Raw genomic sequence first — 25,143 nt, 5'->3', positions numbered from 1 at the left:
AAGAGTGAGAGAAGAAAGAGAGAGCAAGGGAGAGCGAAAGCAAGAGAGGGAGACAGAGAGCAAGAGAGGGGGGGCCGGCAGGAGGGAGTTTTTATAGCCAAAAATCTAATGGGGTCTCTGGGTCTGCAAGCTGTCTTGTTGATGTTCAATGATTGGATCACACAATAGTTGCTAAGGCTGTAATCTTCTGCCTTCAGGCAGATGGGGCAGGGGTCAGATGTGGATTTCTGTTGCACCAGATGGGTGGGGGGTCCAGTGTTCAGCCTTGAGTGGGGTTGAGTGTTCAGACTTGAGGCAAACAGGTGATAAAGAACCAGACACAGGGGGGTTTGAGTGCGTGGGTTATCCTGCAGCTAACGTTTGTTCACCTTGTCCTGCACCTAACAATATCACTGACAGTTGTTTTAGTGGCATGAAAGTCTTGGGTTCTGTCATCTGTGTGTAAGCTCCATCTGGAGACAATTGCCAAAAGTGTAAATTTGTGACTGTTAGCTAATTGAGAGTTTGTGATGGAGAGCTGCCCTGCCCGTGCTGCCTCCGGGGGACCTGGGGTACTCTTTAAGCTGGGGCTTCAACGCCTAGCGCCAGGAAGGGTTTTTTTGTTTTTTAATATTTTTTTAGTTGTAGATGGACACATACCTCTTATTTTACTTATTTTTATGTGGTGCTAAGGATCAAACCCAGTGCCTCACGCCTGCTAGGCAAGCGCTGTACCCCTGAGCCAAAACCCCATCCCCAAGGAAAGGACTTCTTAATAAGCGCCCAGCAGCTCCCGCATCCCGCACACTGAGGGATGTCTCTCCGCCAGCCTCAGCCTCCCGCACCTCTCGCCACCCCACCGGCAGAGGGCGCCCCCCCTCCACTCCGCAAACCCGGCTAATCTCTCCGGAGCCTAGACGGGGCACGGACGTCGGCTCTTCCGGGTCTGGAGCCAGCTGGGCGCTGTGGGATCTGGGGGCCGTGCTCCCTGCCCTCTCCTCCCCGGAGTGCTCAGGGCGGAGCGGAGTGGGCGGGCGGGCACGCGGGCCCCGCCCCTGCTTCGGGCAGTCACCTGGGGCCGGGCGCGGCAGGTGCCTGGGCTGCGACCTCGCGGCTTGTGGGCTGGGAGTTTGTGAGCCGGACGCCGACCTCGAGCTTCGAGCCGCGGGTGAGTGCGGGGGCGGGGAGGCGTCCCGAGGTCCCGGCGGGTCCCCTGCCCCTGTGCTGCGCTGCTTTCCCGGCGTCGGGAGGGGAGGGATTTCCCTTACAGGATTTGGAGGGCTGGAATTTCTCTGCTACTTGAGGGACCCGGGAGTACGCCACCGACGCGTGAGCCTTACGGGCTCGGGGTGGGACGCGACGGGTCTGTGGTGAATTTGAGGGAGGCCGGGGAAGTGGCTTCTGGACGTTAGAATACAGGTGAGGGCAGAGAAACGCGGGGGTGTGACTCCTGCCTCCTCCCGGGCACTCTCAGGTGATTGCGGGCCCGTACACAAGCGCGGGCGTTCGCTCGGGCCGACTTTGCGTGCCGGCTGCTGAGCGGGGCGTTGCGGCCGGCGTCCGCGCGCACGCCGGGCGCGGGGATTAAGCCTCCGGGCTTTGCAGCGCTGGCCAGTCTCCGAGGACAGAGCGCTTGGCTGGTTCCTTGATGACCAGCCTCACTAGCCCAATGCCTTTTAGATAACCTGGGCCGGTCTTCGGGAACCCGGCGGCTGAAGCAACTTTTTCTCACCTGCGCAGGTGGTCTCGGGAGGTGGCAGCAAGCAGGGTTCCGCTTTCGGGAGGCGACTGCGCCCATCGGGCCTCAGAGGAAGGAAACACGCTTTCTTCGTCCCCCACTGTGCAAACGCTCGGGTAAGGCGGTTGGGTGTTGCTCAACTCCAGAGATAACTCGCACCATTGCAAAGGACATGTAAATGGTGGCTGTCGATATTGTTCAGTTTCTTCAGGGGAAATGGGTTCTTGTGTGCTTTGTTTATAAATTTAGAGAGAAATTTACATATGTATGATCAGCATTTCTATGTGGTATCCGGGGAATAGAGTTATTAGAGTTATTGGGAATCACCTGGCTCCTGTGGGGTACCTGTGATTTGAAAACGATTTGAGAGACATAACGCAGCATTAAATCTTCTGAGCCTTTATTGTATCCTTATTAAATTGTTATGGTGAGATTATAATAAATCACCGAGTCCATCTTAAAGCAGAAGAGGGAGCCTTTACTCACTAGGCTGTGGGCCAAGAGGCAGGCTGCAAGTCTACACCCTTCTACTCCCTTCTGGAGTTTGAGTACACCTATATAGTCCAAAACCACATTAATAATAAGTGGCTGCTGCTATCATTCAAAACCATAAGCAAACGTCCTGAGATCATAAGCAGAAGGGAAGTGGGTCAAAAAGACCCTAGTTAAGTCCAAGTTAAAGAATAGTTTCTAACACCTGGACAGTCAATCTCTGACAGGGTACATAGTCCAACAAAAATGGGAAGCAAAAAGGAAACAATTTTATATTGTATAAGAATTGCCATTTTGTGTTGGCAAACATGTTATGCTAAGCAACTATTGATAGGTATAGAGGCGGGGTGTTCCCATGGGAGAAGCATTCCTTACATGACATGGAGTCTCAGAGTAAAATGGAATCTGTCTGGTCATTGCCCATGTAGCCTGGTCCATAACTAGATGAAAGAACCTTTTAAAACATTGAGATGTGGAAGAAATTTGTACTTGTTATTTGATGGGTTTTAGTTTTATTATTGGCATCATAATTATGGCTTTAAAAAATCTTTAACTTTTAGTTACTGAGTGAAGTTGAAATGTGGCTTGGGGATGTGCCTTAAAATAATCCAATTTGGGGGAGCTTTAGCAGAGAAATGGGGGGAAGGAGAGGAGTTGGTTATGAGTTGTTAATTGTTGAAGCTGGGTGATGGGTATGAAAATATGTTGAGCATTTTCCTTTAAAAGTAACAATACTATTACCTGCGGAGGTTTTTTTTTTTTTGGTTGCCTGCTTTTTATTTTATTTATTTTTTGGCAGAAGATAGGTTTAGGTTTAGTACTACAGGTCCTTTTAGATTCAAAGCCTTCCACACTTCCTTATTCTTTGTAAATTGATTGTCATCACAAGCCTTACTTTTCTGTCTCTTGGGGGTATGGATTTATTTTGCTCTAAAGGCACAGGGTGTTTGCTGAGAATGTCAAAGCTGAGTGGATGAGTTGATGCAGGTGGATACTGGGTCAGCTTTTTCTGCACAAAGGGTATCAGCATGCCTGGGGGTTGAGTTGCCTCCAGTCAGGCGGGTTGTATAAAATGTGTTAGCAGTTTTTGCCAGTTGCCCAAATCCCTTTCAAATTACACTCATCAAAAAGCAGAGGCCAGGGTATGAGGATGTGCTTTGTGGTAGAGCACAGTCCTAGCATGCACAAGGCCCTGGGTTCCATCCCTAGCACCAAAAACGAACAAAAAGGCCAGGCTAAAGTAGTGAACACACATGCATACACTTTTGGAATCATCATATAGGTTAAAAGATTTTTATTAAAAAAAAAAAAGATGAGCAGAGATCTACTTATAACTTGAAAGAGATTTTTGTATTTTCTGTGCTGATTTTTTTCATGTCTTTATGAGTTTGTATTAGGAATCATGACATGTAAATATTTAGCAAAGAATTGACTACTTAAAATTCTGCATGGTGTTCCATCATTCTTTTAGAGAACACTGCTTTGAGAGAGAATAGTATCTAACTTATTTTTTCTCAGGATTTGTCTTATAATTTCTGCTGATTCTGTTATGTTGATCAGTAATTTGTAAACGTTTGGTTCTAAGAGGGAGCTATTGAAATGCAGTGGAGGGAAAAAGGGAAGGCATATTTCTGAAAGATAAACCCACAGTTTTTAGTAGCTTCAGTGCAACTGAACTTAATGCCTCTTTGATTTAAAAAGAAAACAAGTCAAGTAAATGACATACATGACAATTAAAAGTCAAAGTGTTAGATGAATCTCCTCAAGTCTAGACCTGGCACATATAGATTGAGTAGTCTAAAAGAAGATGTAGAGATGTTTTAAGATTCAGTTGAGGGCTACGCATGGTGTCACGTGCCAGTAATCCTAGCAGTTCTGGGGGCTGAGACAGGTTCAAGGCCAGCCTAAGCAACTTAGTGAGACTCTAACATATTTAGAATGATGGTGAGGCTTAGCATCGATAGCCTTTACAATGTTGAAATATGTTCCTGTTATCACTAGTTTTTCTAGTGTTTTGAACATAAAGGGGTGCTGTATTTTGTCAAATGCTTTTTCTGCATCTATCGAGATGATCATGTGATTCATATCTTTAAGTCTATTGATGTGATGAATTACATTTATTGATTTCCGTATGTTGAACCAGCCTTGCATCCCTGGGATGAATCCCACTTGATCATGGTGCACAATCTTTTTGATATGCTTTTGTATTCGATTTGCCAGAATTTTATTGAGGATTTTTGCATCTATGTTCATTAGAGATATTGGTCTGAAGTTTTCTTTCTTTGAAGTGTCTTTGTCAGTTTTGGAATCAGGGTGATATTGTTCTCACTGTATGAGTTTGGAAGTACTCTCTCTTTTTCTGTTTTCTGAAATAAATTTAAGAGTATTGGTATTAGTTATTCTTTAAAGGTCTTGTAGAACTTGACTGTGAATCCATCTGGTCCTGGGCTTTTCTTGGTTGGTAGTCTTTTGATGGTTTCTTCTATTTCCTCACTTGATATTGGTCTGTTTAAGTTGTGTATATCTTCCTGACTCAATCTGGGAAGATCATATGACTTAAGGAATTTATCAATGCCTTCACTGTCTTCTATTTTATTAGAGTATAAGATTTCAAATAATTTCTAATTATCTTCTGTATTTCTGTAGTATCTGTTGTGATATTGCCTTTTTCATCACGTATGCTGGTAATTTGAGTTCTCTCTCTCCTTCTCTTCGTTAGCATGGCTAAGGATCTGTCAATTTTATTTATTTTTTCAAAGAATCAACTTTTAGTTTTGTCGATTTTTTTCAATTGTTTCTTTTGTTTCAATTTCATTGATTTCAGCTCTGATTTTAATTATTTCTTGCCTTCTACTGCTTTTGCTGCTGATTTGTTCTTCTTTTTCTAGGGCTTTGAGATGTAGTGTGAGGTCATTTATTTGTTGACTTTTTCTTCTTTTAAGGAATGAACTCCATGCAATGAATTTTCCTCTTAGTCCTGCTTTCATAGTGTCCCAGAGATTTTATTATGTTGTATCTGTGTTCTCATTTACCTCTAAGAATTTTTTAATCTCCTCCTTGATGTCTTCTGTAACCCATTGTTCATTCAGTAGCATATTGTTCAGTCTCCATGTGATGCAGAATTTTTTATTCTTTATTTTGTCGTTGATTCCCAATTTCATTCCATTATGATCTGATAAAATGCATGGTAGTATCTCTACTCCTTAGTATTTGCTAAGAGTTGCCCTGTGGCATAGTGTATGGTCTATTTTTGAGAAGGATCCATGTGCTGCTAAGAAGAAAGCATAACCACTTGATGCTGGTTAATATATTCTATACATGTCAGTTAAGTCTAAGTTATTAATTGTGTTATTGAGCTCTATAGTTTCTTTATTCAACATTTGTTTGGAAGATTTGTCCAGTGATGGGAGAGGTGTGTTAAAGTCAGCCAAGATTATTGTGTTTTGGTCAGTTTGACTCTTGAACTTGAGAAGAGTTTGTTTGATGAACATAGCTGCACCATTGTTTGGGGCATATATATTTATGATTGTTATGTCTTGTTGGTGTATGGTTCCCTTGAGCAGTATGTAATGTCCATCTTTATCCCTTTTGATTAACTTTGCCTTGAAGTCTATTTGATATGAGTATGGAGACTCCTACTTGCTTCCGCACTCCATGTGAGTGGTATGATTTTTCCCAACCTTTCACCTTCAATCTGTGTATGTCTTTTCCTATGAAATGAGTCTTCTGTAGGCAGCATATTGTTGGATCTTTTTTTTTTTAATCCAATCTGCTAGCCTATGTCTTGATTGGTGAGTTAAAGCCATTAACATTTAGGGTTACTATTGAGACATGGTTTGTATTTTCAGCCATATTTGTTTATTTTTGTTATTTAACTTGACTTGGTTTTCCTCTTTGATTAGTATTTCTTTTATTGTACTACCTCCCTCTGCTGGTTTTCATTGTTGTTTTTCATTTCCTCTTCATGAAATATTTTGCCAAGGATGTTATGTAGTGCCAGTTTTCTAGCTGTAAATTCTTTTAACTTTTGTTTATAGTGGAAGGTTTTTATTTCATCTTCAAATCTGAAGCTTGGTTTTGCTGGATACAAGATTCTTGGTTGGAACCCATTATCTTTCAGTTTGAAATATGTTGTTCCAGGGTCTTCTAGCTTTCAGGGTCTGTGTTGAAAAATCTGCCATTTTCCTAATTGTTTTACCCCTGATTTTAATCTGATTCCTTTCTCTTGTGGCTTTTAAAATTCTCTCCTTATTCTGTATGTTGGGCATTTTCATTATAATGTGTCTTGGTGTGGATCTGTTGTGATTTTGCACATTTGGCATCCTGTAGGCTTCTTGGATTTGGATTTCCATTTCATTCTTCATGTCTGGAAAGTTTTCTGATATTATTCCATTGAACAGATTGCTCATTCCTTTGGTTTGGACCTCTGTGCCTTCCTCTATCCCAATAACTCTTAAATTTGGTCTTTTTATCCTATTCCATATTTCTTGTATGTTCTGCTCCTGTTTTCTTATCATTTTCACTGTGCTATCTACGTTCTTCTCAAGATGGTATACTTTGTCTTCATTGTCTGATGTCCTATCTTTTAAGTTATCTACTCTGCTGGTGATGCTCTCATTTGTGTTTTAAATTTGTTTTATTATTTTGCGTTACTTTCCCACTCTGTGGGACTGGTATGTTATTGTTTTTACCCTATAGATTTGTGGTGCTCTTGTATAGTTCCAAGATCCCTCCTTTGTGGGGAAGGACAATGTTGACAGTTCCCAATATCAACAATACATCACCTATGAGTAAATTATTGTTATTAAGACATTTATAGTTACTCTCAATGTCTAGAAATGTTGGATTCAATTATTATTTAAAATACAATCAGTAGTTTCATAAAAGGTGTACAGTTTCTGGTGGCGGACAGAGAACTGGGGGTCGGGTGTATGACGTTATGTTAAGGGAAAGATGTGAGGATATGGGGTTAATATAACTTACGAAATTTGGAGGAGAACTCCAATGAAGAGGGTTAGTAGCAGGGAATAGACAGGAGGTAATTTAGAGTAGACAAGTATGTGGAAAGTCAGTAGAATACATAAAAACAAACACATATGTATTTAGAAAATTACAAGAAGTAAAAATAGTAAAAATTAGGATGTTGAAAGAGGAAGATAGGGAGGAAGAAAAATAAAAGGGAAAGAAAGAAAGAAAGATAAAAAACAGAAAAATAAAAAGGGGGGGGGGGCTTATGAAATTCCTCTATATTATATTATTCTGGTGACTCAGTTCTTAAAGTTCTATTTCATGCAGAGTTCTCAGTTTCACATATGTTGGGGTTGAGGACCAGAGGAAGAAGGGTAGAGGAGAAAGGAAGAGGATAAAATGGAAGAGAAGAAAACAAACAAACAAAAACAAAACAAACAATAACAACAAAAATTCTCTTCCATTTTCTTCTCTTTCAGTAAGTGGAGTTATTATTCCAAGCTTGAGTCCCTGCCTTCAGGGTGGTATAGGTAACCTGTGTGAGAAGTCTAGAGCTCTCCCTCTCTTGCCTGGAGCTTCCCTAATCTTGGTCTCTCTGACTTGCTCCTGGGTTTTAGCCCCTCCTCTCTCTTGCTTATCAGGTCTCAGCTTCAGGACCTCTGCCTTCTATCACCAGGTGGGCATCGCCCTGCCTGCACTGTGCTCCTGTTCAACTGAGAGCTGATTTTGTGCTGATAGTTACTATACTGAGTTATCACAGCTGGGGGAAGGGGAGTTGGAAACTGGGTACCTGTTCAGTGACAGAACTGTGCTGGTAGCCATGCCCACCAAAATATGGTGAGAAAGGTTTTCCAAGATGGAGTCCATCTATTTTCCTGCGTTGGGGTGTCTGGTGAGGTGGGGAGCTGGGATGTCCTGTGCTGTGGCTAGAACACGCAGTCCAATGACCTGCTTGGGAGTGGAGCTTATTCTGTAGTTCTGCTGCTCTGCAGAGGTGCTGATTTGGTGTTTCTGCTCCACTACTTGAGAGTCACACTCAAGTTCAAACTGTGGGCTTTGATTTCTGCTCGGTGTTCGCAGCTCTGGTGGATTCTGCGAAAATCGACTGTATGGGGTTCTGTCACACGCTCTTGAGATGTTGTATTCGGTCAAGGGGAGATCCTGTGGAGAAGCCACCTGATAGCTTTCTCAGATTCATGCCCAGAGAAGCCAGAAACTGTATCTCCTCTACTCCGCCATCTTGGATCCTCTGTGGAAAGTTTTCAAAAAATGGTTTCTGTTGGTTTTGCCAGATAAACTTCAATTCCTTAATCCTGCCAGTTTCTGGTGCTCAGGAGCTAGGCTTGCTTCCTAGGGAACTTCAGCACCTTCACAGCAGAGCAACCCAGGACCCCGAAGTATGAGACTGGAATCCAGATCTATGAAGGCCTCCTCTACTCTGCTTTTCTCATTTACATAAAACTTTAGATTAGCCATACTTGTCGTACAACAAAAATGGAATCCGTATGTGAGCAGGCCTCAGTAGGAAAAATGAATGCCTTCAGAATCGCATATCATGAACTCTTTGTGTGTTGAAAAATAGGTATTTTAAACCTTGGGGGTTCCTCAGGTATCCATGGGAATGGAGTCCCAAGAAACTCTCCCTTTTTAAGCATCCTGACTTTCAGAGTCAAATGGATGTTGAGGTTGTACTTTGGCTTTTTGGAGCTGCTCTGCTGGATCCCAGCCACTCTGATGGTCTCCCAGGATAGGTGCTCTCTCTCCCTCTCTCTTCTCTGCCCACCATGTTCCTGATGATGACAAGTCTGCTCCTACATACTGCTTAGGCATAGCCCTTCTGAAAGCCCTGTGAGACTGAGGAACTGAGACACCCCTGCACGGTGTGGGCTTCCAGGACTTTGTACACCCCATGTCTAAGCATGACTTAATTTTCTTATCTTGAAACTTTTGGTTAAAAGTCATGAGACAGATATTCTTATCTCTGCTTATATCTAGAGTTTCATCACAGTGGAAGCTTCTATTGGTTGGGAGAAAAATGGGAAGAGAAAATATCATAAAAACAAACCTGTGGAGTGGTCTTAAGAAAAAGTGAGGAGCTGTTTTGAGGCCCTTGTCACCAAAACTACCAGTCTAGGTAAACACGTGCCCTAATGTGGTAGAAAAGACAGAATACACTAGGACCAAGTGGAATACCTTGTTCTGGCTGAAAGACATAAACAAAAAGGCTGAAGTATTTTGTAAATGCCAGACCAGAAAATTGATTGGCTCCTTTCAGGAAAATGTTGCTGAGAGCCATAGCCAAGTAGGAATGACGCATGGCAATTTCCTTGTCAGCCTACCCAATGTTGCTTAGAGGGAGGACTCTCCATTGTGGAAATGGGCTTGCCTTGGACCCAGATCATTTGCAGTTACATTGCATGAATGTTTGAGAAAGGTGACCCTGCTCAAGGACCAGGGTGGATCCGGTTTAGGGTGGATCCTGCTGGGAATAAGGCGGTTCCAGGTTTAGGGTGGATCCTGCTGCCTCAGGTGCCCACTCCTTGAGTTCCCGTTGAGTTCTCACGGGATTCAGAGAGTATTTGGTATGCAGAACCTGGTGGAGTGTGTGGATTTTCCCAGAACATGCGTGTAGAGTGCCGGTGACAGTTTGAGAATAAAGAGCTGCTGTTTGAATCTACAAGGCTTTTGTGGTGGCTCGGTTATTTTGTGCCCAGCTAGACTGCAGCAAAATGTGGGATCCAAGGGTGTGGGTTTGTGCTCCCTCAGATGATACTCCCTTGTCTAGGAAAAGTGGCTTGGTGGATTATTTGCCAAAAGGTGAGACAAAACAGTCCTAAGTATGGACTCGGCCAAATTGGCTAAATTGCTGGGGTTGATTTCTGATCTTTCTCTACCTGTGACCTTGACCTTTTTATTTTTTTTCCCTTTTTTTCTAACCTCTCCACCTCATTTCATCTTGTGTATAATGGAGGTGATATAATGCCTGCCTCCTGGGACTGTAAGTATTAAGTGTCACATCAGGAGCTTCTTACAGTGTCTGGCAGGGAATGAGGATTCACAGTGGGGTCACTGTTGTTATTGCTGACAGAGACTGTTTCCTTTATTTTATTTTGAGGAAACACCCACCATAGCAGCAGCGCCCCCCCCACCCACTCTGTACCCCCATGCCAGAAGAAAAAAATGCTTTCCAGCCCTGACCTCTCTGTTTTTTGGAGTGAGCTCTGGCTACATGTTGTTGCCTTAGGAAAGTGTTACAAATGCTAACAGGGTGTTGGGTGCAGCACAGCTTTGGGATTGATGACAACTGGACCTGAGCATTTGGTTTTGAACCCAGGGCTTTGGCTCTGTTGTTGGAGATTAAAATCCTTTGACTGTGAAAGCAGATGTGTGGATCTGGCATCTGTGGAATAGGAGGAGGTACACAGGAGTGCCACTACCCAGCAGGGGTTTAAGGCTGGGTCCTCTGGGCATATAGTGTCTCTTGTGTGAACTGGGGATAAGTGTGTTTCACAGGAATGTCCAGAGGGAAGGAGAGCTAATAAAATTTTATGAAATCCTGACACTGGCACAGTGAAACTTTGCCTGTTTTTCCTCTCAGTGAGAAAATCACAGAACAGATACACAGATGGGTTTTCTTTTTAACTTAGATAAGTAATATGCTGTCAATTAATATTTACATCTTAAATATTTAAAACAATTTTAGCCAGGTGTAGTAGTGTACTTCTAGGTCCCAACACTTGGAAGGCTGGGGTAGGAGAATTGCTTGAACCTAGGTCAAGACCAGCCTAGGCAACAGAGAGACTCTGTCTCAAAAAAAGAAAAAAATAAGGGCTGGGGTTGTAACTCAGCAGTAGCGTGCTTGCGTCATGCCTGTGAGGCACTGCATTAGATTCCTAGCACCACATATAAATAAGCAAATAAAATAAAGGTCCATAAACAACTAAAACAATATTAAAAAAAAGAAAAAATACAAAACAAAACACATTTTATTGGTTTAAGAAGGGCTGTCTAATTTGATCTTCAACTAGTGATGCAGGTTCCTATTGGTTTGCATTTGTTTCTCCTGTCTTTTGCTGCTTGTCAAGAGAGGTAAAAGTGAACTGGGATTCAAGCAAGAAAGAAGCCTGGAAAGGGGAACATGGAAAGGACTTCATTTCACTTTATCAGAAGAGAGTAACATAAATTCTTCCTCCTTATGGTTTTAGGTAATCACAGAGAGTGATTGTGTTCTGGGAAGGGAAAGGGAGAGATCAATTGCTGAGTTGTTACTAGGAAGCATCCATTGTGTCCAGGGAAGCCAAATGAGTGGAGCAGATAACAGCTGAGCCAAAGACTCCCCTGTTGGCAGCCCTTACCTAGAACCATTCAGCAAGGGGTCAGGGAGGAGGAGAGGTGGTAGGCTTTGGATCTTCCCTCCCACTGCCAGGGTACAGACCTATGGCTTTAGCTGCTGGCTCTACCTGCATCAACCCTTTGTCTTTCTCCTGGACTCCCATTCTGGTGCTCTAAGAAGAAATCCCTTAGGTCCCATACCCTCACCCTATCCCCCACCTAATAGGCTTCAGGTCTATTCCCTTCTTCCTGACCCTTGAATGCCTGTCTCTTTTCTCCCTTTCCTCTGCTACTTTCCTTTGGTATCTTTGCCTCCAGTGCCAATACTGCCCTGTATCCTGGAAAGTTTAAAGGGAAAAAATCTTTTATGATCCCACCATCCAAGAATCCAAAAACTTGTACATTTTGTCATATTTCTTTCCTTTTTTTATTAAATAGTAAATTTAGAATTTTATCTTTAATTCATTTTATATTAGTAGTTCAGCATAGTTGTCATACAGTGATAAAAAATTCATCATTCTGCTTCCCTATGTCTTTATAAGTGTTTTTAATGATCACCTGCCATTTCAGCTTTTTTTAGTCATTTTCTTAAATTTAGAGGCCTGGGGTGTTAACTCAATGGTAGAGTTTTCACTTAGCATATACAAGGCCTTGGTTTTGATCCCCAGCACTGCAGAATGAATGAATGAATAAGAGAACTAGGTGGTTACTAATTTTTTTATGTTATAAATCATTCTAATTGAAAGGCGAGTGACTCACTCGAGACAGATTCAACCAAGAGATTTTATTGGGGGGCTGCCTAAAGGGGAAGAAAAGGAGAGGCAGAGAGCAGAGAGAGGAAAGAAAGAAGAGGAAGAGGGCAGAGAGCATGAGCTTGCAAGCTTCAGGTTGCGTAGGCGATGTGGGCATGCTGATTGGCAGGGTGACTCAGGTACGGCCAGCAGAAACTGGGTACCGAGGGGATTGGTGGAGAAAACTTGAATTTGACGCCCCTCAGAGAGGAGGTGTAGGGGTAAGGGATCACATGATGTTCTCACCAGACAGAAACTTAACTTCAGCGGGAAGTCTCCCACACATCCAACACTAATTGTGAATAAACCTTTGATCCCATTTCACGTTATTTAAGATGGACTCCTGTAAGAATAACCACTTGAGTTAAAGGTTTTTTGTTTTGTTTTGTTTTTTGTTTGTTTGTTTGTTTTTTGGAGTGATAAGATGGGACCCAGGGCCTCACACATTCTGGGTAAGCACTCTACCACCAACCTGTACCCCCAGTCCAAATCAAAGGTTTAGAAAAGTGAAAAGTTTTCTTTCTTAGTACAAAAGCAATAAATTTTCATCATAGAAAATGTAGGACAGTTGGGCTGGGGTTGTGGCTCAATGGTAGAGTGCTTGCCTAGCATGAGGCCCTGGGTTCGAACCTCAGCACCACATAAAAAATAAAATGAAGATTAAAAAAAAATAAATAAAATGTATGACAGTGTAAAAAACCAAATATGTGCCCATATTCTCACCAACTAGATAGTCTCTGTTAGTGTAACTTGCCTATTTCCCTATCAGATATGTGCTACAACCTTGGTTCACTAAGTGCAGGCCAGCAGCAGGGTACTTGCCTGGCATCTTGGTAGAAATTCAGAATTTCAGATCTACCACAACATATTGAACTGGGATTCATCTTTTAACTGGATCCACATTCAAATTTGAGAAGTACTGTTTCTAAGGCCAAAACCTTGTTAATTATCTGTAGCCTAGCATTGATTACCTCTCATCTAAGTATTCAAATACATTTTTTCCCCTTAGCCAATACTGGGGTAATACTGCATATACCACTGGTTTTCAGCCTCCCCTTCTCCATACCATAAGACTATGAGGACCCATGCAGACCCCCTTAGTAACCTGGATCCGGAGATCCCGCTAGCTTCCTGTAAGTCTGGGAGAATTCCTTCACATTTGCCTGCAAGAGGACCTGCTACACACAGCTTTATCATGTTCTTGTCATCAGACGTATTTGGCAGCAGCATCTTGTTCAATTCTTCTCCAGAGCTTGTCTGTCTAATGACTGTATCATAATTACTTTGATAAATTTCCTATTGTTAGATGGTAAGTTGTTTTGATTCCTTTGAGGGGAAGGGTGTTTTGTAGGTTGTTGGAGATATGCTGGGAAATGAGCTGCTCTAGCAGCAGTTCCTTCCTTCAATGCTGATTATTTCCTTATGATAAATTCCTGGAGTGCAAATACTGGGTCAAAAGGTATGAATATGTTAAAAACTCTTTAAAATGCCCTAGAAATCCAAACACTACTCTCCCAGGGTGCTGGGTGGTGTGATCTGTAGACAGACTCAGGGGAGCAGGTCCTGCCTCAATCAGCATACCTCCAGGCCTGAAGACACTGAGATGCCTCTGTAAGGGTACTGGGGGAAGGAAGGGAAGTGACAGAGGGTGGGCAGTGCCTCTGGTGGCAAAGTCTATTCCTTCTGGGCCAAGTCATAATGGATGCCACTGACAGGGCAGCAACGTCTTTCAGGGTGTGTCCCCTTGGTTTAGCCTTTGCTCCCAGGGCCCATCCTCCAGTGGCTTTGGACAAGGGAGGTGGAGCAGATGGGTCTACAGGGAATGGAGGCCTGAAATGACTAACTACCCTGTAAGTCCTGCATCTGCCAAACCTGACTGGCACCAGGCTTGTTTTTGCTTCCTAAGCCTGAGACTATTAGGTTATCTAATACTTTTTCCTTCTGTGAGAAGATCAGAAACCTCATTTTAAGTAAACTTTATTCTGAAAGGTATACTCAGATTCTTAGAAATATTGCACTATATCTATGATTCAGTCACACTTTGAACTTGGATGCCTGATATGTATTTTTGGCTCTCCATTAATACTTTTGAAGTGAAGAAGTAAATGCATATACAGAGTAAGTAAATTTGTTTCAAAACTTACATATAATAAATATACTTGTGCATGTCACATGACAGTTATATTTAAAAACAAGTATTAAGCCCATTTTTGTTAACTATTTGTTGCGGGATCAGAAAGAAACAGAGACACATACTCATACAGATGCACCTTCTGAAAATAAGCGATAATTGATTTTGAGTTCGTATTTTTGTGGACGAATGTTTTAACTTGGATAAATACCTAGGAGTGGAGGTGCTGAATCATCGGATAGGTATATGCTTAAATGACAGATTATTTTCTAAAGAGTGTACCATTTAACATGCCCAACAGCAGTGTAATGAGAGTTCCAGCTGATGTACATCTTTCCACTATTTAGTATTGTTGGTTCTTTAGGTTTTAGCCATACTGGTGTATGTGAAATTGTATTTCACTGTGGCTTTAACTAGCTTTTTCCTGATTACTAATGGTATTGAGTAACTTTTTGTCACCTATTTAACCTTTGTACATTTTCTTGAAGTACATTTTGTTCATTTTTATTTGGAGTTTTCTTTTTTCCATTAATTTATAGGAAGCACTCTTCATATATATATTTTGTAGTGTGAACACAAGTCATTTATTAGATACATATGTTGGGAATATCTTTCTCCAAGTCTGTTTCTTACCTTTCTATTTTCTTAGGATGAACAGAAAATTTTAACAAATCTTTGTTAATTTTTTTCTCTTATGTTTGGTGCTTAAGAATTCTTTACCTTCATGTTTAAGAATTCTTTACCTATTTGCTTAAGAATTCTTTACTTGCTTTAGGGTTTCAAGAATATTCTCTTGTCTAAGCAATAAGATGGCTGAACAGCACTCACCTTCTCCTCAAAGGAGAACCAAAGTAATTGGTGCATTTTTAGGTGAGTGGCTGTGGGAGAATATTGGAAATCGGCAAGACAGAGAATGGACCTTTGTGAGATTCAGAGATCTGGGACAACAGCATAGGAAGAGACATAAAATACCCCATATATGCCACTCCACATCCATAGCTGCAGGGAGGTGAATCTCTCCTTTACAGGAATGAAGTTGAAAGAGAAAGTCCCAGTAAACTTCTCTCCCAGATCCTGGCGATCTGAGCTACTGAAAAGTTGTGATCCTGGTGATCTGAGCTACTGAAAAGTTGTTCCATCCTCACAGGCTTGCAGCCTGTGTAGATAAGTAACCTGAAATCTGCGCAGTAGCTTTGCTTTGGAAAAGGATTTCACATAATTTCTCAGTGAATCCTCAAGGTACTATAGCCAGGAGCCATCTTAAGAACTGACCTATGGGGTTGGGGGTGCTGGGGTTGTGGCTCAGAGGTAGGGCACTCGCCTGCCATGTGTGAGACACTGGGTTCAATCCTCAGCACCACATAAAAATAAAATAAAGATATTGTATCCACCTTTAAGTGAAAAATAAAAAAAAAAGAACTGAGAACTTAAAAAAAAAAATAAAGAACTGAGCTACTGTGTTTGGACTTCTCAGGGGGTCCAAAACTCCTGCATATTCCCATCTCTAGAACTCCAAGGACGTTGTGTACTTTCTAAAGATAGATAGTTGCCTTGAGAACCCAACCTAGCCCAGCAAAGTGATTGTGACTCAAACCCATTAAGTGCCCTGCACCATAGGAGACAGGTGTTGCAACACAGAGGGTAATGGAGTGTGCTGCCCTCAAGAACCAGGAAATCTGGGTACTTGCTCTCTGAGACCTAGAACATGGCCAGCCAAGTCTCACTCCAATGCCAGAAATTGAAGGTAGGCTCCCACAAGCTTCCCACCCCTTACCCTCCTGCTGCATGCTTAGAATGGGGAGAGAATACCAGGTTTTCACTGCTGCCCTGTTCATAGGGTGATACTGAGGGGCCCTTGAGTGGCTTTGTAACAGTAGCCATTACTGCCCCACCCCCTAGGTTCACATGACCAAACGTGGCTCCAAGAGAAACTTTGCCCAGCTTTGGCCATGGTCCTGCCCCTTGGTGTGTGCTGCCACTGAAGTAAAAGAGAAAAACACCAAGGTGCCACTGCCATGCCATCTGTGTGATTGCCACCACCTGTCCATTCCTGTACCATGTCTAACTGGGCAGTGCTATCAGGATCAGGTGTGAGTGCCATAGAAGGGGTTCTGTGGTTCCCACCTCTACCTCTTCCTATGCAGCACATGGGCCCATACCACTAACTGATCAGAGATCAAGTTCTGCAGGCCCTTCACCACTTCTGGGGCTTCTAGTGCCAGAGGCCCTTGCTAGTCAGAGTATACCATTCCCATCGTAGGAGTGACCACACAGCACTTCACTCCTAGTCTGTCCACACCAAATCTGCCTGGATTGCTAAGAGTGTCCTCAGTCTTGTGTGGTCAACAGAAACACTGGGTATTTCCTACTCCCACTATGGTATACACTGCCCAAACTCATTAATCATGGCCAAAGAAGCTTTGGGGAAACTACATTGTAGTACCTAGCTAGAATCAAAGCCAACATAACAAAACAGTGTTCCAAAGTGTATATTTCAGAAAAAGCCACTAAGAAAGCCATCTCATAAAAGTGGTATAGATATCTGAACCACCAGATGTGCAAATCTGAACATAGGAACACAAGAAATGTGAAGAACAAGGTAATGTGAGGCCTCACAATAGCTTTCTAGCAACAGATTCCAAAGAAGTAAAAATGGACAAAATGCCTGATAAAGAATTTAAAAGAATGATTTTTTAAAAAGCCTACTGAGATCTAAGAGAATTCAGGTATACAAAGAAATTAGGAAGACAATGAAGAATATGAATTTGGAAATTCAACAAAGAGAGATTTTTGAAAAAGAACCAGACCGAAATCCTGGAAATTAAAAGCTCAGAAAGTCAAATAAAAAATGAGAATTGAAAACCTCAGCAACACACTCAATCAAGCAGAAGAAAGAATATCTGAACTTGAAGACAGGTCTTTTGAAGTATCCCAGTCAGACCAAAAAAAAAGAAGATAGTATTAAAGACCCATGGGGCATGAGTAAATGAATGAACATTTGCATTTTTGGAATACCTAAAAGTGGGGAGAACAAAGTAAAGGGCATAGAAAACCTATTCAATGAAACAATAGAAGAAAAGACATTCTTGGGGAAGACATTCATCATCCATATACAGAGCTGTAGTAACCAAAAGAGCATGGCACTAGCAAAAAACAGACACATAGGCCAAAGGAACAGAATAGAGAACCCAAAAATAAAACCTCACATCCAGAGCCCATTGATTCTTGATAAACATGCCAAAAAAAAAAAAATTAGAGAAAGGGCAGCTCTTCTTCAACAAAAGATGTTGGGAAAACTGGATATACACATACTGAATATTGAAATTTGACTCCTGTCTCTCACACTTGTTAAAAAAAAATCAATTCCAGATGGATCAGAGACATTAAGACTTGAAACTCTGAAACTACCAGAAGAAAACATAGGGGAAACACTTAGAAACAGGTAGTGATTTTCTGGGAAAGATGCCAGAAGCACCTGAAGCAAAAGCAAAAATAGACAAATGGGATTACAACAAACTAAAAAGCATCTGCATATCAGAGAAAGCAATCAATACAGTGAAGAGATTACCTATAGAATGGGGAAATTATTTGCCAACTATTCATCTGACAGAGGGTTAATATCCAGGATATATAAGGAACTCTAAAAACGTAACCAAAACCTAGCACTAAAAAATGAGCAAGTAATCCAGATAGATACTTTTCCAGAGAAGAAATGCACTGATCAATAAATACATAAAAAATGCTCCATATCATTAGCCATCAGAAAAATGTACATCAAAACTAGGAAGATACCATCTTACCCCAATTAGAATGACTGCTATAAAATAAATAAATGCTGGTGAGGATATGAAGAAAATGAACTTGTACTTTTGGTGGGAATGTAAATTAGTACAGCTACTTTGGAAATCAGAATGGAGTTTCCTCAGAAAACTAAAAATAGATCTACCTTATGATACAGCTATCTACTTCCTATGTATCCATGGGAGATGAAATCAGCAACGAAAAATACACTTGCACATCCATGTTTATTGCAGCACTAATTACAATAACTAAAATATGGATCAGCCTGTGTCCATCATCAGATGAATGGATAAAGAAAATGTGGTAAGAGTACACAATGGAGTATTATTCACACATAAAGAAGAATGAAATCCTGCCATTTGCAAAAAATTGAATGGAACTGGATGACATTATGTTAAGTGAAATACGCCAGGTATAGACAAGAACCTCATGTTCTTTCTCATGTGGAAGATAAAAATGTTAACTTGAAAGTGGAAGTAGAATGGTGATTACTAGAAATTGGGAAGAGTGGTTTGGATTTGATCAGTGTACAATGTATGCATGTATGGAAATACCACACTGAACCTTATTAATATATACAATTAATAAGTTTTAATAAAAATAAATCTAAAAAGAATATTCACCACAATATCCTTTAAAAAGGATATCCTTTGGGCTGGGGTTGTTGCTCAGTGGTAGAGCGCTCGTCTAGCACGTGTGAGGTGCTGGGTTCGATCCTCAGTACCGCATTAAAAAATAAATAAATAAAGGTTAAAAAAAAGATATCCTTTGTTTTCCTTCTAGAATGTTATTTTTTATGTTTAGGCTTATCATCTATCCTGACATAACTTGAGTTTATGTGTGAGGTGGAGTTAAGATCTTTTCATTATTTTTATATAGTTATCTACTTGGTCCTGCACAATTTGTTGAAAAGACTTCCATTTACTGAGTTTGTTAGTACTTTTTTGTAAAACAGTGGACTGAACTCTGTTGTTTGTTTTTAAGCTTATATCTCTCTGCCTTGAGTTCTGCAGTTTACAAGTCTTGAAATCAAGTAGTGTAAATCCTTAACTTTAGTGTTTTCATATATATTTTTAAATAAGCCTGATTGTATTTTGACTACTGTTGTCCTTCAGCATATGAGACACCTTAGATACCAAAATCCCTGTATGCTCAAGTATGTTATATAAAATGGCACAGTATTTGTATATATATCCTATGCACATCCTCCTGTATACTTAAAATCATCTTTAGGTTACTTATAATACCTAATATAATTTAAATGATATGCAAATAGTTGTTACATTGTTTTGTTTAAGGAATAGAGACAAGTCTGTACATGTTCAGTATCAACAGTTTTTGTTTTTTTCTTTTTTTGGTACCAGGGATTGAACTCAGGGGCACTTGACCATTGTGCCCCATCCCCAGCCCTATTTTGTATTTTATTTAGAGACAGGGTCTCACTGAGTTGCTTAGTGCCTCGCCATTGCTGAGGCTGGCTTTGAACTCACGGACTGTCTTAGCCTCATGAGCCACTGGGATTACAGGCGTGCCCTACTGCACCTGGCAACAGTTTTTTTTAAAAAATATTTTCAATTCAAGGTTGAATCTGTGGATGTGGAACCTACAGATCTGGAGGCCAGCTGTATGCTGAATGTGTCAATCTGTGGAGCTTTGGCATTTTAGTATACTCTTATCCATGAATTATGGTACATCTTGCTTTTTACTTAGATCTTTACTTTCAGGAGTTTTTTTGTAGCTTTAAGCATTGACATTTCAAGATCATGTTTGTTTTTATTTATACATTTAATGTGAATATATCTCTTTCTCATCTTTTGGGATTCTCTTTTCAGCTCAAATTAGTGAAAAGATCACCATTGCTCAGTCTGAACATCTAACATCATGGCACTGCATTTAATAGGTTCAGGAGCACAATTTAGACATTTTGAATAAATGGTCTCTAATAGTTTTAATAAACTAAAAAGCACCATAAGTTTTGGTAGAGTTATTTGACTGGAGGGTCCTCCCTGCTCCCCAAAATTTCTGATAAATATCCATCATTAGTTTTATGCTTTAAAGAGCCAGTCTTAGGAGATGTGCATATTTTCTGATCCTGGCTAGGGCTGTGGCTCAGTGGTAGAATGCTTAGCCTAGTATGTGTGAGGCACTGGGTTTGATCCTCAGCCCCACATAAAAATAAATAAATAAACAAATAAACAAACAAATAAATAAATAAAATAAAGGCATGCTTTCCATCTACAACTAAAAAAATAAAAATTAACAAAAGGAGAAAGAAATGGCAACAAAAAAGGCACTTGTTTATGGTGGTAGCACACCTGGCATGGGTCTGGGGGTGCTGTCATCAAGGACTCATGGGAGAACTGGACCCTGTTTGATTGGCTGAGCTATTACAGATTATGTGTTGATAAAGAAAGGATCCTCCCTCAGGTGGCTGGCCTGGATCATATTCTTAACAATGACAAACAGCCGTGGTTTTAAAAACCACGAACATCTAGGCATAAGCAGTATCCTGGTGTCAAGTCTGGTATTCTGAGCTGTGTTCGGAAGCCAAGGACCAAGATTGAAGTCTGAGGAGCTATTGAACATGGATTTGTGACTTTCTAGGTCATTATGTGCCTCTGATATTGTGAAATAATTATATGTATGTATATATCTGTTTCTGATATATATACATATATATACCCACATGTATCTCTTGTGTCTGTACACATATGTGCATGCACACACATGTATGTTTCTGTCCCTGGTTACAGACACAGAGCTCTTAAACCCTTATAGTTATATTTGGGGGTGCTAGAGAGATTCTTTTGTTTTGTATTTGATCTTTGACACCAGACTGGCAAAGAGCTCTAAGACTTGTAATTTCCTTAGTAATAGGAGTGCCTGACACAGAGCTCCTAAGTTCCTTGGGATTTCTTGGGCAACAAGAGTGTCATTTGTTTTGAGATGATGTTTCCTGGATAATCTCAAATGGGGACTTGTTGTCAGTAGCCAACCCAGTGATTAGAGGGTTGGACCTTCAAGGAGGAGAGGGGCTGAAGGAGGAGTTGATCACCATAGCCAGGGATATAATCAATCATGCTTATATAAGGAAGTCTCCATAAAAAACAAAAAGAACAGAGTTCAGAGAGCTTCCACGTTGCTCAACACATGGAGGTACTAGAGGGTGGCAAGCCCAGAGAGGACCAGGAAGCCCTATACCTTTTTTTACATACCTTGCCTGGTTATCTCTTCATCTGGCTGTGCTTTTGTATGTTTATAAGTGAATAATCACAAGTAAAGTGTTTCTCTCAGTTTTGTCAGCTGCTTTGGTAAGTTAATTGAACCTGAAGAGGGGATCATGGGAACCTGTGCATGTAGTTGGCATCTGAAGTTGGATGGGAGGGGGGGTCTCATGGGACTGAATCCTCAATTCATGGGGTCTGATCTCCAGGTAACTAGTATCAGAAGTGAACTGAATTGTAACGCACCTTGTTGATGTGCAGTAGAGAATTGCTTTTGTCAGGGGGACACTCACATATCTGGTAACAAAAGGGTTGAGTGGTGTGGAAGAAGAGAAAGATTTTCCTTAGAAAGTCCCTTTCTTTCCTTAAAAAACTAAAGGAGCTGATGATCATTGAGAAGCAGGAGGCAGTCTCATGTTCAGAGATCCTTTGGAAGACTAAATCTCTTCTGTAAGTTTTTTAAGCGGTCAGCCTGTATGTATTTAAAAATGTTTGGACTGGGTTTGTGGCTCAGTGGTAGAGCGCTTGCCTAGCATGTGTGAGGCACTGGGTTCAATTCTTAGCACCACATATAAACAGATGAATAAAAGTCCATCAATAACTAATAAAAATTTAAAATAAAATAAAAATGTTTTTGGAGGCTGGGGATGTGGCTCAGGTAGAGCATTTGCCTAGCACATGCGAGGCCGTGGGTTCGATCCTCAGCACCACATAAAAAAATAAGTAAAATAAAGGTATTTATTTATAAATATTAAAAAAAAAATGTTTGGTGATGACTCAAGTCACTGGCTTCAAACTAACATATCCTACATTTCAACAACTCCCATTCATATAATCCTGTAACTGTGACTTTTAGGAATCCCTTTTCCATATTTGTTAACTTCTTTAATATATTTATGTTTATTGATATAGTTTTTAAATGGTACTGAATTATTAGTACAAGGTAATGAACTTCTATTTTCCTTAATCCTAAGCATTGTACTTGTATTATCTGTTCCCACTAAAATTATGAAAATATGAGTTTATATGCAAAGAATTTGTGGTAAATAAGGCAGTCACATTGTAAGTGAGGAGTATATGAAAACATACCTCACCAGAATATTAATTTTAAGCAAACATAAGCAGTTAGTAAAAATTAATGATAGCTATGGAAAAATAAATCATATCAGTGTAACTTAATTTCATAAAGAACATTGTAAGGATCTGGAGGAAGCAAGGCACGTATATCTTAACTTTCTCATGCCGTTGATTTAATTAAGAATAACATCATCATCAACAACCCAGGAAAACGTAGCTCATGTGGTACTACATTTGTGATGAGAAGATAATGCGAGCCATTATCAAGGGTATTCTGCTAGTATGGGCTGATTCTTACCCACTTAACCTTTCAGAGGTCAGTATGGAACCTGATTAATCAATTTTAATGCATGACAGGTAATGTATATGTTTGTTTGTATGCCAGAATATTTAAAACAGATGTCAAATAACCTAGATAAATTGTGTTTCCAAATTGGACAAAGTCAAATGAAGGCTAATTAATTTTGTAAGTACAAAGTTCAAAGGGGAGAATGACTAGCTTCATGCCTGTTCCTGGAAGGAAAAAGCCCTGGGCCATGGTAAAACCAAGAAATTACTCCATCACACTGTAATTCAGGTATATCCAGAATACCACATTTTATAAATCAGTGCTATGGTTACAAAATTTGTATAAGGCTGAGAGCAGGCAAGAGATATAATGAAGTCATGTCATAATTTACAGTATTAAGACAAACTATTTTAGTTTGAGGATATACTACATAAAAAAGACATTACAAAACTTACACAGGGAGCTACAGGAGAGCAAGACAAATAAGTTTAAACATCTATTCAAGGTCAGTCGAAAACACCTAGCACAGGTAGTTATCCTATTTAAAAAAGCAATCAAGTAGATTTACTGTGGTTGGGTGATAGTAGTCCTTATCACCCAGAGAATGAGTTCACATACTCAGGAATAAAAAAAAAAAAAAAAAAAAAAAGCAGTTTCGATTCAGGCAGGTATAACAACTGGGAAACTCAGCTTCCATGGAATTAGGGGGCATGTAAGTGTCCACAGGAGCCTAGGCAAGGAACCTGACAAAAGTTAGGGTTGAGCCTCCCGCTTCCTGACCAAACTCAAGAACAAGGCATGACTGGAATAAATAGGCTTCTGGAAGTTGTGGAGACAGACACAGCTTGAGGACAAGAACCTGAGCCAAACTGCTTCTGGACCCAGGACTGGGTGTGCAGTGTCTTTGAGATACCACAGCTGAGTGGGAGCACAAAGGGCCATATCAAGGCCAGGAGGAAGGACTAAAACTAATTAGGGAAGCAGGAAGAGAGGACAAAAATAAAACAATCCAAAACTCTTACTCAAAATGAGCTAGCAGTGGTGCACACCTGTAATCCCAGGTGACTCTGGAGGCTGGAGCAGGAGAATCACAAATTTAAGGCCAGCCTTGGAAACTTAGTGAGACCCTGTCTCAAATAAAAATTTTAAGAAAGTGTTGGGGGCTGGGATTGTGGCTCTGTGGCAGAGCACTTGCCTCCTCCGTGCAAGGCCCTGGGTTTGATCACAGCATAAAAATAAATAAATAAAATAAAGGTATTGTGTCCATCTAAAACTAAAAAAAAATAAAAAAATAAAAAAGGGCTGGGGGTAGGTAGTTCAGAGTTCGTCTGAGTTAAATGCCCAGTAGCATATGCAAACACAGGCTAGCAAATCAAAACTTTACATGAAGAAAAACAAAAAGTAGGAAGTTTAAAGATTGTTCAACAAGCTACATATGGACTTTGTAAGTAATGTAAATGGTTGGAACTTCTAGAAAATACTGTAAAATAAGTATGTTTAGAATTTTTGAGAGGTAAAACTTATAGTGGGTTAAAATTATGAAATAAAAGCAAGGAGGCTAGAGGAAGAACCAACGAAAAACATCTAGTATTAAGTAGGATGAGCTAAAATGCTGTAGAAATAGACCAAATGTCTCAAATCCAGTATGAGTTCCTGGGTGAGCATTCCAGGTCTTTGTGTGGTTCTGTACACTTAGGACCCAGCTGGTGACAGCTCATCACATGTCTTTCAAAGTTGTTCTTACTATCCACAGGAAGTGCATTGTGCTTAAACCAGAAGTGGTTGTATCATACCTGCTTCTGTCTGGCCGACTAGAAATTAGTCACATAGCTATAACTAACTGCAAGAGAGACTAGGGAAAATATAGGCCATCCAGGTGCCCATGAAAAAGAAAAACACAAATTTGGAGAATGGCTAACAGTTCCTACCATATCTTCTAAGAAATAGTTAACATTGACAAGAGCTTTCTCATCAACAATAGAATTTAGAACATGAGAGTGGTATCTTCAACTTAGAATTTAATACTAGTTAAATCATCACTCAAGAATGAGGGTTGCTGGACATGCGGCACATACCTATAATCCCAGCAGCTTGGAAGGCTGAGGCAGGAGGAATGCGAGTTCAAAGACAACCTCAGCAATTTAGTGAGACCCTAAACAACTTGGGGAGACCCTGTCTCTAAATAAAATATTTAAAAGGGCTGGGGATGAGGCTCAGTGGTTAAGCACCCCTGGGTTCAATTCCTGGTACACCCCGCCCCACCCCGCAAAAAAAAAATAATAATAATCTCCTTATGTGAAAGAGAATTTGGTAATTTCTAA

At 40.7% G+C, this 25,143-nt stretch overlaps 1 protein-coding gene across 2 annotated transcripts in view; it reads left to right on the top strand.

Moving 5' to 3' along the window:
- Nucleotides 1-1,059: 1,059 nt before the first annotated feature.
- Nucleotides 1,060-25,143, top strand: part of Gpr160 (G protein-coupled receptor 160) — a 45,394-nt gene continuing 21,310 nt past the window's right edge. Inside the window, exons 1-2 of one of the 2 annotated variants that reach the window (XM_076868448.2) lie at nucleotides 1,060-1,147; nucleotides 1,720-1,833. The gene's annotated coding sequence lies outside the window, so the exon portion shown is untranslated. Of the gene's footprint in view, nucleotides 1,148-1,327; nucleotides 1,399-1,719; nucleotides 1,834-25,143 lie in introns of those variants that run through there. The other variant, XM_076868449.2, reaches the window with a different exon arrangement.

Source organism: Callospermophilus lateralis, chromosome 10 (genome assembly GCF_048772815.1).
Source record: "Callospermophilus lateralis isolate mCalLat2 chromosome 10, mCalLat2.hap1, whole genome shotgun sequence".
NCBI classification, from domain to species: Eukaryota; Metazoa; Chordata; class Mammalia; order Rodentia; family Sciuridae; genus Callospermophilus; species Callospermophilus lateralis.
This window is presented reverse-complemented; position numbering and strand designations above follow the sequence as displayed.